Below are 11,736 nucleotides of genomic sequence, written 5' to 3' on the forward strand. Positions count from 1 at the left end.
CTCTTTCTTCTATATTTTTCTTAGCCTTCCCTTGCTGTGATCTGCTATCTTAAGTGTTCTACATCTAACCCAACCGAAGAACTCTCATCTATTTTTTTTCCAAGTGGCCATTCCATCGAAGTCTCCTATTCTGAATGCACCCCCTTATACTGTCCTGATTTAATCTTCTTCTGAAGTTACCAGAAGTTAGCTAATTCTGATTATTAATATTTTCAAAAAATTATTCATGCTTTAAAAGTTCGTTTCGTATGTGAGATGTGTGCACATTCATTTGTTTTGTAAAGAAATAATTTAAATGATAGATTTTATTTAAATGATAGATTTTATTTAAATGATAGATTTTATTTAAACGATAGATTTTATTTAAACGATAGATTTTATTTAAACGATAGATTTTATTTAAACGATAGATTTTATTTAAACGATAGATTTTATTTAAATGATAGATTTTATTTAAATGATAGATTTTATTTAAATGATAGATTTTATTTAAACGATAGATTTTATTTAAACGATAGATTTTATTTAAACGATAGATTTTATTTAAATGATAGATTTTATTTAAATGATAGATTTTATTTAAATGATAGATTTTATTTAAATGATAGATTTTATTTAAACGATAGATTTTATTTAAACGATAGATTTTATTTAAACGATAGATTTTATTTAAATGATAGATTTTATTTAAATGATAGATTTTATTTAAATGATAGATTTTATTTAAATGATAGATTTCATTTAAATGATAGATTTTATTTAAATGATAGATTTTATTTAAATGATAGATTTTATTTAAATGATAGATTTTATTTAAATGATAGACTGGACAGCGACAGATGCAACGCAATTTCCCAGAAACTAATGGTCCGACACATTTTTCTTTTTAATTAAGACAAAACCACGAGAGGAAGCTTGGTACTCCCACTGTTGCAAAAACTAGTTTACTAGGCTGCCAACATATGGTTGTTCATTGCTGTAGCATATCAGCAATTTGTTTATTTACATCGTACGTGCTAATTATGGTCACCCTTTATTTTGAGGTTATAGCGTATTCAAGTAGCAGCCGTGATGTTAATCGCAAACACTAGTTTATTCCCATCAAATAACTTCTGTTTAAGTTTCGAGAAATCCAAGATGGTTTAGAGACATAGTAGGTGTATGGCTAGGGAGCGTCTTGATCAATTATTGCTAAGTTAGAAATCTGATGGTGCACACAGTAAAATGGTTAATCCGACAAAACTCTGAAACAAAGGATGCTTGGAAATCAATGTTGCATCTGATGAATATAGAAACTTTGGCTCATGCACTTCGGTGCCAATATCATGATTCATTGATTTATTATTATCCCAGACTTCAACCGATATAATACATCATCATCAGGATATATGCGATATCTTGGGAGAAGACTTGTATGATTTGAAAGTCTAAATAATTTACAGATTTGTCCTTTTCTCAAATATGAACTCCAATTTACGTACCAACACGATTTACATAATTGACACAGCAGTTCCTGTTAGATCATCGACCGAAGTTAAGCCATGTTGAGCTTCGTCAGTACCAGATGGGTGACTATTTGAGAATACCAGGTACTGCATTTTTTTTTTTTTTACTTGAGAGTTACTATCAAGGCCCAAATTCTACTTGAGGATAAAGATTAACGAATGTAAGGTGGCCGTGTAGTAATTGTTAATGGTGTAAATTGGGTAGAATTTGATTGTTTATGGGGATGGCTCAATAAGAATTTGCTTACATTGGATTTGAAGGCTACCATGTTGTATTCCACTGGGAAGCAGGCCAACGGAACAGTGTTACAAAAGCGAGCACTTCTGGGAAAGAAGTTTTGTTAATGGAATCTGTGTTTAGATTTAAGTAAAGATAGAGAATGGGGAAAATCGTATGAAGTGGTTCTAGCTAGAAAATCGTGTGTAGTAGTTTTTGTGAAAGTTTGCAAGGAGGGGGCATAAAATAGAGTTCATTTGAGCACTTACCATGAAAATAACGATAAAGGAGAGACAGGCTCGCAACATTTCTTTTGTGGGAAAGAGGTTGCAGGGAAAAGAAAAGCGCATCACCTACTAGGTTTCAGAGCTGGTTTTGAACTCTGTCAAGGCCTGGACAGGGCATTCAAGCAGCTCCTATCCTGATGTGGCAACAGTACTCCATTTTAGGGCGTACCTGGCTCTTATACAGATAGAGGATGTACTCGTTGCCTATCTCGGCATTGTTTCCAGTTGTCCTGGACTTCTTGTCATTGGAATCATAAGTGGTGTGGTTAGATATTGCAAAACTCTTGCTTTACAATTATATTTGTAGCCAGCTTTACAGAGAGTATCCACTGTTTATCAAAATAGAATGGAGACTATCACGGACACTAATTTATATGAGAATAACAAAGGAACAAAATAATGGGGTCACTTATGTCATTAGTTCAACAAAACAATATATTTAATAAAAAAAAATGATTAAAAGAGTAAAAAGAAAAAGTGTAAAAAAAGGTTACATCAAGTGATCCATCACTTGTACAATTTTTTATGCACAAAATTAAATTTGGAATAATTGGAAAGGATTGACTCCACACTACACAAACCTCCGAAACTGCGGTCTCACAGATGGATGCCGTTTCATGCCATGTCTAGGATACTGTTTCCTTGTCACTATCAATCCTGGTATTTAATACAGTTCTAAAGAAATAAACTTGCAAGTATGTTTAGTGGAAGAAACAAGGATTCCCTGGAGAACTGCTGATATATATATATATATATATATATATATATATATATATATATATATATATATATATATATATATATATATATATATATATATATATTCGTGGGGCGCTTGTATCAAACATTTTCTTATAGAAATCGTTTTCAAGTCAAAAGAAAGCATTTTTAAACGAAAACAATTTTTTTTTCATTCAAGAAGAGCATTAAAATTACAGGTAAATTGAAAAACGACGGCAAATGTGTGTGGAATAAGTGCAAGACAATGGAAATAGATAAGAACTCAGATATAGAGAAAGTATATTTGAATGAAAAGACAACTGAGGATGTTCAGAAGTTTTGTTATCTTGTTGATAATCGGATCGTTGGAGCACATGGAGAAGCTAGTACTATCATGATTGCAAGAGTTAGAAGTAGATGTAGTAAGTTCAGGAAACTTCTGTCATTATTAACCAGCAGAGCGTTATCACTGTAAACTAAGAGAATAATCTATCAGACATGTATATACAGTGGGATGATGAAACCCGAATATTGCATGGAGAGAAATGGTATGACAATGATATGATGAATGAGTAATATCTGTCCTAAATACAGATATAGATCTGTTGATCTCAGAAGATTAAATATGGACAGCATAGGGCTATGTATGCGGAACAGGAGACTTCTATGGTTTGGTCACACTGAAAGTTCTGAGTTCTTAGTATACACATAACAATTGAGGTAGCATGGTCAGTTGGCAGAAGGCCAAGGAAAACATAATAAAGTGAAAAGAATCGATTAGAGAGAAAGAAGCACAAATGAAGACCTGGCCAGATATAGATTAATTTGAGAGACAGAAGTCATTTTCTAAAAGCTGTCCAACACATGCCAACCAGATGTTTAACTGTATCTGCCTATGATTTCTTTGATTCTCTTCAACTGTAGAAAGAGTTTCCTCCACTACAACTATAAGCGAGTGTTAAATGCATGTAATGATTTTTATGTGTGAAAAAAAACTGACCCCCCTCCCCCCCCCCATCCATAAATTTTGCCGTTGTTAATAGATTATAGAATTATAATTTCAAGGCCTCCTTTGGGGGAATCTATGTGAGATGTAATATTAGTTTTGAATATGTATGCTTATATATGTGTGTTACATGCATCTCTCCATATATTTGTCTTTCCATTTCGCCTTCACTGTATCTATTTGTCTCTTCTTCTGTCTCTCAATAGATATATATTGTATCACACAATGTCCCGTCAAATGAAATGTTAAGAGGTCCATTTCTGTGAAACTCTTTTGACAAATGAACTGAAATACATTATGATGGAATTTAATTTCGTAATGAAATTAATATGGGCAGACTTTTTTTCATCCAAGATGCTAAGTCTCTTTCCACAATAAAAAATAGAATGATAAAATAAAAATAATAATTGAATTAGAAAATAATAAGAACGAATGGTTAATTAATGTGAAGTCCTCTCGCAAAGCAGTATGCAAATTAGTTAATCTTATGAAGTCGATTGAATACGCATAATTATTATATTAGAAACCTATTCTTATTACTTTTTGAATAGAAAGTTGGTATTTTAATCTCACTGTCAGTGAAATAACTCACTCAACTTTATAAATGTAATTATAAAGAGTGAATCTTGCACCAAATGATTTACAAAAATATAAAAAAATAAATAATTTAATAAAAATCCTATTCTCAAGATTTGTAATGGCTTTCAGGTGTCAACCATATCCAACTTTAAGCTTGTTTATATGCAGACTTTATTCAATTTAAGTTTTTGTTTTTTTATTTTTATTTTTCATGGAAATCGCTCCAGACAAAGGATGAAGCTATTTTATATAAGGAGCTAAAAAATGCTACTTCAAGGTCAAAAACTAGCCAAAGTCGTAGATGGATAGATTCGGACACAGAAAACAACAATTATTTCCCCTTTGTCAGAAACATCATTCATAGAATGTTAGGACTGAAGGATAAGATCAGGAAAATGAGAGTTACAAGACTAACTTAAATAAACTTAAGGTCCACTTTCTATTTTCCTAAGGGTTTGGCCAGTTCCCTAAACGGATTGAACTGGCTTGCTCTGAAGGAAGAATTTTCATGGGAATATCAAATTCACAAGTGGTCTCCAGTTGTTTGCATATCCGATCAAGGGAGATGACGACATTAGGTTTTTGTAGTTCTTTCAGTAAGGGGCCAACGACCTCCAACATACAATGCCTAGTATTCCCAAATGGTCACCTATTTTATACTGACCAGGTTCAATGTTGCTTAACTTTGGTGATCTAATGAAAACCAGTGTTTCAACGTGATAATATCATAGAGGAAGTTTTAAAATGACGACGATGAAGACAAACAGTTTACAAATATAAATGATGATCCTTTTACTTATAGCAGATGATGCTGGTGATGATGATGGTCAGGGATTCAAGCTTTAACGATTACATTGTTGTATCTTCCCCTCTTCGCTTCAAGAGGGTTTCAGCTAACTCGACTCGACCCTCGTCGATTCTGTTTTGACTCTCATTAAGTCGCTCTCCGACTCTGTCTGTGACTCTGACTTTGACTGCCTAACTTCGAACCCTGTCTCTTGCAATTCTTGTAGGGAGGTGCTGACGTCCTTCTGCTCCATACATTCCTCAGACCTTTCAATATTCGTTCTCTTTTCAAGTTGTCCATGATGAAGGGCTTGTATCTCACCAATTGCTTTTATTTAACTGATGCTCTATTTAAAATATCGTTTTTCCCTAACCAATCATAGGATCTGTTCGGTCAATTACAGCTTAATATCTCTCCTCTCCCACTACTCTCTAATAGTAAGGCACATAAAATTGCACACTGGCATTCAATCTCTTTTGAGTTCTGGAGATAATGGCTTTCTCTTGGAGATTTGTTTTTGTCCATTTCATGCGGCAATTTTATCAAAATTACAGTCAGAGGAAATAGACCTTCAACAGGCAACAAGTAATTGACAAATAATTGCCCGCGTCTTGCAGACTGAGCATGATTGGTTTGAGCTGGAGATCAGGCTTAAATGTTGTTAGCAGGTCGAGATTAAATTAATTTTTTTTTATAGACATGAAGCTACATGATGTGAGGAGCTAAAAAAAACATAGTATAAGGTCAAAAGCTAGCGAATGATACGTGTCACATGGATATATTCTGACTCAGAAAACAGTAATTCTTTCCTCCTTTGTTAGAAACATTGCTCATGAAATGTGATGGTTAAGGCAAACAAAAGTTGCAATGCTGCCGAAAATAAGCACAAGGTCCATTTTCTATTTGAGTATTTCTATTCAATCAAATTAATACAGAGGAAGCAAAAATCACCCGAGATCTCGCACAGGTACAAGTAATAAAATCTACTCAAAATAATAAAACCAGATAAAATGGCGATGTAAATTTTATATACACAGACTTGACAAGCTGAAGGTAGAAAGTGGATCTTAGCTTTACTTTCGACGGCCTCGTAACTCTCACTTATCTTTTTTTGTCCTTTAGTCCTCACATTCCATGAGCAATGTTTCTAACAAAATGGGGAAGAATTACTATTTTCTCGATCGGAATCTATTCATCTAACACTTAACGTTGAATATATATACATATATATATATATATATATATATATATATATAGATAGATAATCACATTAAGTGATTTTCAGACAGGCCAGTACCAGATGCGTGAACATTTGAAAATACTAGTTCCAAGTCACCCTTGGGCAAGGTGTAGCATGTAGGTTTTCTGGGTTGAAAAATACCCATATAATATTTTTCATTGGCTAGTTTTTATTCTTGTAGTGTTGTTTGTTTAGCTTCTTATATTAAATGGCTTCATGTGTTGTCTGGTGCGATTTCAATAGAAGAAAAAAAATAGGTACTTCACAGCATATAATTCGTACATGCTGAAGTTTGAGATATTGATCATCACTTTTTTGCATTTATCCCATAAAATTGGAGCCACATTTAGTTCCTCCATCTACTACACATGGTCAAAGGTTTGCTCAGAATGAAGTCCAGCTCTCTTGAAATCTTCTTGTTGCATATCCGAACATTTTTTTAACCGTTCTTTTGGAATTGTTCCAAGGATCTCCATTCTGTATCTCATGTTTATGGTGAGATTAACTAATTTGCATACTGTTTTCCAAAAAGACGTTACGTTATATTCTATACAAGTGCAGACGATGTTCTTTCACTGTGTCTGAGATTGGAATATCCTCGAACATGTCCGAGTGTGGTCAGACAAGACGTATAACAGCTTTCTCTCTATGAGCTATAATACCCGAGAGCTCTTTATTCAATCTCCTCATCTTTAACATTCACAGGCAACATAAATTGAACAAATACACTGAAGACATTGCTAAAGGTTCCTGCAAAGAGGGTGGGCTCTCGCTACAATACTAGAAAATTACTCACACCTGACAGTATCATGCATCTATAGAAAGCCACCATTCGCCCATGCATGCAGTATTGTTGTCACATTCTCTCTCCCTCTCAGACAGGGCCCTCAAAAATAGTCTCAAATCTAATATGTCCTTCACTATCAACCAAACTCCAACCTTCTGTCCCATCACCAAAATGTTATCTCTCACTATGGACAGGATCAAAAAAAGAGTCTCCAAGTAAATAAGTCTCTCATGATCAATTTCAACCCCTGTCCCATCGCTGCAATAGTACATCCATGTGTCTATTTTATGAGTATTTTAATGGAAATTTTTTTTTTTTTTTTACACAGTGATCGCCACTCAGGGATAAGGGTTATTGCAAGTACATTACGTTAGTGTGGAGATTTGATGAAGTGTTTACTTAAGGGGACGGTTCATTAGGAATTTGTTAACGTTGGACTTGAAGACATCCAAGTTGTAGTCCAGTGGGAAGCAGGCAGACGGAACAGAGTTCCACAGGCGTGCAGTTCTAAGAAAGAAGCTTTGTTCATGGAATCCACGTTTTGATTTAGGCACAGATATAGAGTGGGGGAAATTTTTCACAGTGGATTCAGCTAGACAGGTGTTTTTCGTGAAAGATTGGCGAGGGGGGACCAGAGATTGGAGTTCAGACGAGCACCTGCCATGGAAATAACGATAAAACAAGGATAGGCTCATAATGTCTCTTCTGTGGGAGAGAGGTTGCAGGGTAGAGAAAAGGGCATCCCCAATAAGCCACGAAGTCTATTTTGTAATATGCTCGATGATGGTCACTATTTGATATTGTCATGACCATGTAATTTGTTTACTTAAAATTAAGGTCCTGGATATGACCTTAAACTATATCCAGTGGTGAGACCCCAGCTTGTGGGCTTTGGGGAGTGTGGAGCCACCCTTTAATTGCAACTGCTCTCAGGTCCACTCTGACCCGAAATCGTAGTACCTGCTAGGGTCCCAACTATGGGTTGAATAGAAACTGACTTGAAAACAACAAATATATTCTATTAAAAAATCTTTCTTCAACATCTTTGGATTCGGCATTGAATAACCTGAAAAGGGTTGATATGCCGTAAAACAAAAACAACCAACCAACTTAAAATTAAATAGAAGCATATCTTGCTCTTTTTATTGAGCACTATCAATAAGCTCGTTAAATTCATCGTTTCTTTTTTTACTCTTGGATACCTTTAACCTGGAATGAAAAAAGTATATATATATATATATATATATATATATATATATATATATATATATATATATATATATATTGCCCATAAAACGAATATCGCTACCCATGAAATATAAAATGCAGTTTTAAAAAGTTAGGAGTTAATTTCGTATCTACAATCTAAAATAAACCCATTGCAGATATAAGCCAGTTAACATAATGTAGACAATAATTATTAGTTGAAATAGAATAAAATTATTATATAACTAGCAGGGAGACCCGACGTTACCCGGGATTGAATGATGATCAATAAATATTTCACACTCCTATATTTTTATTGTCATCGAAATCCATGAAATCGTCCAGGAGGAAGCTTCATATGCCTCCATGCTGTAACTTAGTCTAAAATATATATTACATTGCACTCTAGAGAACTTACAATTTTTTTATAAAATTATTTTATATAAACTTCTTTCCAGTTAATGAAACTAAAATATTAAGAAATTTACGTGCTGGATTTGAACCTACAGCAGACCATTTCATGCAAATAAAAAAATTTTTTTTTCAAGTCTTATAAAATTCTTTGCAGTTAATAAAAAAAAAATGAAGAAATTTACGTGTGGAGTTTGAACCTACAGACCATGTCATGCAAAATAACAAAAAAAAACAAAAACAAAAGAAAAAACACACTATCAACTTAGAATTTTCACGGCTCGTTGGTCTATCATTGTTGCTAAGCGATGACATGGAAAAAATGGCTTTACCGATGATAGAGAAATTAAAATAACGGTTTTGATTATCAGTAATTATCAGGGGTATTCTGAGACAAAATTAACTAAGATCACTCCAGACTTATACACTAAAGTTCTGTAAATTTTAAAGAAAATCTGTTCAGACGTTTCAAAGCCTATAAGGAACGAACTCACACACAAAGTTGCGTTTATATAATTGTAGAGATAAATTCTTTTATAGATTAAAGTAATTTGGAAACATTATTTAAGCCATATGTAAACTAAAATTGAATAGATTTATCTTTAAAATAAAAATGACTAACTAAATAAATATGCGATATTATTTCTTCTATAGATTGTTTTCCAACAATATATGGTCATGCCTATTGCTTTCTAAGTAAATTTTTTGTATTTTCTGGTGAATATACGAGGTACCTTCAATAAGTTTCCAGACTTTTTCTTGTCCAAGCATTTAAAATTGTCTTAGACTTTTGAAAATTCAGTATGTTATTGCTATACATCTTATGAGATGACTGGCCAATTATATGATTTCAGTTTTAAATGAACAGCTAAAGCAGGAATTGGAATACACCTTACTAAAGCCTGATTGTCACAGCTAGTCAATCTTAATTTATTTTAATAACATGCAAACATTCCTTGACTTTACAGATAAATTTTCTGAAAATTTCAATTAAATTGGTAACGTAGAAATATGATTTTATTCACTTTGAACGAACCAAGAATTACATTTATATATATATATATATATATATATATATATATATATATATATATATATATTATATATATATATATATATATATATATATATATCAAGAAGTAAAAATTAAGTTTACAAGTCAAAAGCTTTTGTAAACTTAAAGCGAATATAAATATCAATATTAATATAGTAATCCGAACCAAATAAAAAAACAATACAACCAAAATAGGAAATAGAGCTTGTCATAGAAGAACACATATTAAGGCTATGAATTATAGATTATACAAATTTATTGTACTTTGAATCAATTTATTGTTCGACAGGATACTCAAATAAGAAATATTAATAATAATTATTACTAATATTCCTTATTAATATATTAAATATTAATATAATTATTAATATTTCTTATTTGAGCATCCTGTTGAACAATAAATTTATGTAAAGAATAATTTACAGTCTTAAATGGTATCATATATATATATATGTGTGTGTGTGTGTGTTGGGACGATTAATCGGAATTGAGAATTGGAAAAAGTGGAAGAAAGATTTTGGGATATCGGAATCCATATCAGAATCGGAAAAATTGATACCTATTTTCTGATACCAAAATATCTTTTAATTGTCTTTTTTATTTGATTTATTTTAAACCAAAATCTTCTATTGCTGGTAATAATGATAAAACAATATTATTTCTAAGTGAAACTGGAATAGGGCTGACCACTTCCCTAGATGAGTTCATAATTAACGGATACTCAAATTTAACAGCTAAATCTGATCTCGAGCGCGTGGTTAAGTGGGGGAAGATGTGGCTGGTTACCTTTAATGCATCCAAAACAAAACTCCTATCCTTACATCATCAACGCTCTGATCCCCAGCTGGCATCAATTGTGATGGATGGCTCTCGTCTGGGTGAGGCCCTGTGTTTTGACAAGCTTCTGGGTTTGACCTTTACTCCTGATCTGAAATGGAACACGTACATCAAGTCTGTTGCCAAGGTTGCTGGAAAGATGGTGGGATCGTTCTACCGCTCCAGAAGATATCTCACTACTGATGCAATTCTCTATCTATATAAAAGCCAAGTACGTCCAAGGATGGAATACTGCTGCCATATCTGGGCAGGAGCTGCTAAAAACAGCCTATCCTGCCTTGACAGAGTACAAAATAGACTTCGTGGCTTAGTGGGGGATGCCCTTTTCTCTTCCCTGCAACCTCTCTCCCACAGAAGAGACGTTGCGAGCCTATCCTTGTTTTATCATTATTTCCATGGCAGATGCTCGTCTGAACTCCAATCTCTGGTCCCCTCTCGCCAATCTTTCACGAAAAACACCCATCTAGCTGAATCCACTGTGAAAAATTTCCCCCACTCTATATCTGTGCCTAAATCAAAACGCGGATTCCATGAACAAAGCTTCTTTCTTAGAACTGCACGCCTGTGGAACTCTGTTCCGTCTGCCTGCTTCCCTCCGGACTACAACTTGGATGTCTTCAAGTCCAATGTTAACAAATTCCTAATGAACCGCCCCCTTAAGTAAACACTTCATCAAAGCTCCACACTAAGGTAATGTACTTGCAATAACCCTTATCCCTGAGTGGCTTCCGGGCCTTGATAAGTGGTGATCAATGTGTAAAAAAAAAAAATAAAAATAAAAATAATAAACCTTTACTGATTTACCAGTAAAGCTAAAATCGAGAGATCATCCTCCACAAGTGTATTTTGACGTTTAGAAAAATGTCTGCATGTTTAACACGTGTTTTTACGAAAATCGGGCAAATAACAATTTTATAGTTCAGAATCGGTAATTGTATTGGAATCGGGAACTTAGCACGGAATCGTGAAAATTACTGGAATCGTCCCATCACTAATATATATATATATATATATATATATATATATATATATATATATATATATATGGATAAAACTGACTGATGTAATGAAAGAAGCACAACAAGGCAAAGTGTTGTTGA

This window comes from Euprymna scolopes, chromosome 9 (assembly GCF_053919585.1).
Source record: "Euprymna scolopes isolate OS-2025 chromosome 9, ASM5391958v1, whole genome shotgun sequence".
NCBI classification, from domain to species: Eukaryota; Metazoa; Mollusca; class Cephalopoda; order Sepiida; family Sepiolidae; genus Euprymna; species Euprymna scolopes.